The sequence below is a fragment of the Sciurus carolinensis genome, chromosome 5 (assembly GCF_902686445.1).
Source record: "Sciurus carolinensis chromosome 5, mSciCar1.2, whole genome shotgun sequence".
Lineage (NCBI taxonomy): Eukaryota > Metazoa > Chordata > Mammalia > Rodentia > Sciuridae > Sciurus > Sciurus carolinensis.
In genome coordinates, this window is record NC_062217.1 from 89,297,692 (window position 1) to 89,301,883 (window position 4,192).

The 4,192-nt window shown below is 43.7% G+C and overlaps 1 pseudogene; it reads right to left on the reverse strand.

The window, feature by feature from the left end:
- Window positions 1-3,651: 3,651 nt before the first annotated feature.
- LOC124984385 (coiled-coil-helix-coiled-coil-helix domain-containing protein 7-like) lies at window positions 3,652-3,910 on the reverse strand (annotated as a pseudogene).
- Window positions 3,911-4,192: the final 282 nt, after the last annotated feature.

Consider the following 4,192-nt stretch of genomic DNA (forward strand, 5'->3'; position numbering starts at 1 on the left):
TTGGATGGTATATCCTATAAATGTTTGTTAAGTCTAAATTATTGATTGTGTTATTGAGATCTATGGTTTCTTTGTTCAATTTTTGTTTGGAAGATCTGTCCTGTGGTGAGAGAGGCATGTTAAAATCACCTAGTATTATTGTGTTATGGTCTATTTGGTTTCTGAAATTGAGAAGGATTTGTTTAACATACATGGATGAGCCACTGTTTGGGGCATAGATGTTTATGATTGTTATATCTTGCTGATTTATGCTTCCCTTAAGCAGTATGAAATGTCTTTCTTTATCCTTTTTGACTAACTTTGGCTTGAAGTCCACATTATCTGAAATGAGGATGGACACTCCTGCTTTTTTGCTGAGTCCATGTGCATGGTATGTTTTTCCCCATCCTTTCACCTTTAGTCTATGGGTATCTGATTCTATGAGGTGAGTCTCTTGCAGGCAAAATATTGTTGGATCTTTCTTTTAAATCCAATCTGCCAGTCTATGTCTTTTGATTGATGAATTCAGGCCAATAACATTCAGGGTTATTATTGAGATATGATTTGAATTCTTGGTCATTTGATTCATTTTTTAAAGTTTATTTATTTATTTATTTTTTGACACAACTTGGTTCCTCCTTTTTTTGACAGTTCCTTTAGGATAATTCCTCCCTTTGCTGATTTGCTTCTTTGTTTTTTATCTCTTCCTCATGGAATATTTTGCTGACAATGATCTGTAGTGATGGCTTTTTGTAAATTCTTTTAGCTTTTGTTCATCATGGAGTGATTTTATTTCATCGTCAAATTTGAAGGTAAGTTTTGCTGGGTATAAGATTTTTGGTTGGCATCCATTTTCTTTCATGGCTTGAAAAATGTTGTTCCAGGCCCTTCTAGCTTTTAGGGTCTGGATTGAAAAATCTGCTGATATCCGTATTGGTTTCCCCCTGAGTGTAATTTGGTTCTTTTCTCTCACAGCCTTTAAAATTCTGTCTTTATTTTGTATGTTAGGTATTTTCATTATAATGTGCCTTGATGTGGGTCTGTTGTAATTTTGTGTATTTGGAGTCCTATAAGCCTCTTGAACTTGATTTTCCATTTCATTCTTCAGATTTGGGAAATTTTCTGATATTATTTCATTGAATATATTGTTCATTCCTTTGGTTTGTTTCTCTAAGCCTTCCTCAATCCCAATAATTCTCAAATTTGGACTTTTCATGTTATCCCATAGTTCTTGGAGATTCTGTTCATGATTTCTTACCATCTTCTCTGTTTGTTCAACTTTGTTTTCAAGGTCAAATATTTTGTCTTCAATATCTGAGGTTCTGTCTTCCAGGTGTTCTATCCTATTGGTTATGCTTTCTTTGGAATTCTTAATTTGGTTTATTGTTTCTTTCATTTCAAGGATTTCTGTTTGGTTTTTTTTTTCAATATCTCTAACTCTTTATTGAAATGGTCTTTTGCTTCCTGTATTTGCTCTTTTAACTGTCGATTGGTGTGATCATTCAATGCCTGCATTTGCTCTTTCATCTCATCATTCAATGCCTGCATTTGCTCTTTCATCTCATCGTTTGCTTCTCTGATCATTTTAATTATGTACATTCTGAACTCCCTTTCTGTCATTTCTTCTGCCATGCTGTCATTGGATTTTATTGATGTAACATCTAGATTTGTTTGGGACATTTTCTTCCCTTGCTTTCTCATATTGTTCAGGTATCAGTGGACCGCTAAGATATTGCAGATTTCCTCTATTGACTTATAATGTCCCTGAAGATTGCTAGTATATCCCTCTTATCCTTCAGTAGCCTGAAGTCTTGGAGGAAGTTCATAATGTGGTGCTCCACAAGGAAGCTGCCTCTCTAGGGGTGGTGGCCTTCAGGTGGGGAGTATATTCCCTGATAATGGGCAGAGGTGCCTCTACTTGTTGACCAATGGTCATCCAAAGGGGACTAGGCTGCGGGCTGAGGCAAGGCCTGTTTGTGCCTGTGTCTCTGGTTTTACCATCCTTGTGGGAAAACATCACTCGGCAGGGAAGATTCACCTGGTGGGGTGGTCTCGCTGGTCAGTTCCCCTCCTAGAGGTTCCCCTCAATCTACAACTACCGCCTGGGCTGGGTTGCCTTCCTCTGTAACATTCCCAGGGGCCAGGACCTACCTCCTGGGCCTGGGAGCCTCACCCTTCGCAGATGAGTCTCCTTAGTCTGCCTCTCCTCAGAGAATCTGCCCGCAGTCCTGGAAACTTCGCTCCGCCCTAGTGTGTCTCTGTGCGGCTCTTCCAGCAAGAAGCCGCCTAGCTCCTGGGACCCTGCTCTGCACCTAATCACCTGGCTATGAGGCCCCTCCTCTAGCAGCCACCTGTAGTCCCGTAGAGTCGCTCCGAATCCCAGCGACCCGCCACACGCCTCTTCCTCTGGACAGGCATCCGGTGTTCAGACGCAGTCACTAGGAGTCCAAGCAACTCACTTCGCGTCTCCTCCTCCCGCGAACCACCCGTAGCCCTAGGCAGTCACTCCGAATCCAAGTGAATCGCCCCGTTCCTCCTCCTCCTCCGGGTATTCCCCCAGGTGTTCAGGAGCGGTAGCTTTGAGTCCAAACAACTCACCACTCACCTCCTCCTCCGAGCAGCCACCCGGAGCTCTGTTGCAGTCACTCCTAGACCAAGCGACCCACCGCACTCCTCCTCTTCCTCCGGGCAGCCTCCCAGTGTTCAGAAGTAGTCGCTCTGAGTCTAAACACCTCGCCACGCAGCTCCTCCTCTGGCAACTGCCTGTAGCTCCTGTGTAGTCCCTCCAAGTCCAAGTGACCCACCGCACTCCTCCTCTTCCTCCGGGCAGCCCCCCGGTGTTCAGAAGCAATTGCTCTGAGTCCAAACGGCTCACCACGCAGCTCCTCCTCTAGGCAGCTGCCCGGAGCCCCAGTGGTTGCTCCGAGCCCAAGCGCTGTGCTGAGCGGCCTCTTCTACGATGCTCCCAGTTGTCCGAGTTCACTGCTCCAGCGGGGGGAGGAATTTCTCACCGAGCAACTCTACTTCACAAAGTTCCCTGTGTTCTGGGACTACTGCCCCATCCGGGATGCCTCCCCAATGGGAGAGACTCACCCAGCGGCTTTGAGTTGGTCCCAAGTCTCTCACTATCTCCTCTTTTGAATCCTGAGTCCTGGAGCAACATGAAATGCAGCCACCCTCTAGTCTGCCATCTTGAAACGCCCCTCTATTAACCTTATTTAAACAAAAATGAGTGAGTGAAACAAGAGAGAATTTAGGTGTAAGCTTGGTGTTTGAGAACCACCACACATCTACCTTAACTCACCTTTCCACTCTTCCTCCTCACCTCTACACACTTCAAACTCTAGGTGATATCGACACTGCACATGCAATGCAAGCTTTCCTTCTATCGTGTTGTTCTTCTCATCATTTCCTTTCTTTGGAAACACTTACCTTGCTCTCAGACCCATTACCTGACCCTCCTTACCTGTAGGAAGTACAGCATGGCAGTGACATATTATCATGGCACTGAGAACAAACATCAAAGACACAGCACTAACTGAATTCTGTCTCTCCTTGTAAAACTTCAGATCTGTCGGGGTAAGGCCAGTCAAGTCCTACAAGATTATAGTAATCGTGCATTAAAAATATTTATCTGTTTCTAGTTTACATAAACAATTTTAGAGCAAACATTCAATATGGCAACTTTCCCATTGCTCCCAAGATTTTATCTCTTTCTGTTGCTGTGGGCATAGATGGTTTCACTCCATTCTGTCTTTTTTGGATCATGATGGAATTCCAGAATCTCCAGTAGTTTTGTACTTCAAGAAGTAACTGGAACATCTTTCCTGTCATAATTATTTTCATCCATACATCTAGTAGAAGCATCAGATTCCAACAAACACGTATTTATGTCAGGATCTCTCAATCGCTGCATCATCACCACAGGCATCCTGTCTTCTTAACTCAGGCTGTTGCTTCGCCAGCCCAGGCCAGACTTATCCAGTTCCAAACCTGTCAATAGCTCACGCCCCTGCTGACTGACAGGCTCGCTGAGCTTTGTGCAGTGGGGGCAGGTGGGCCTCATCTGGCCCTCGGCTGGAGGGAGGAGGACCCCAGAAGTATTTTAGATTTCAGGGGTTTTTTTTCATATCTTAGAACATATGTGTATACATGTATACATTAATGTGTATATATATATATATATATATATATATATATATATATATATGCA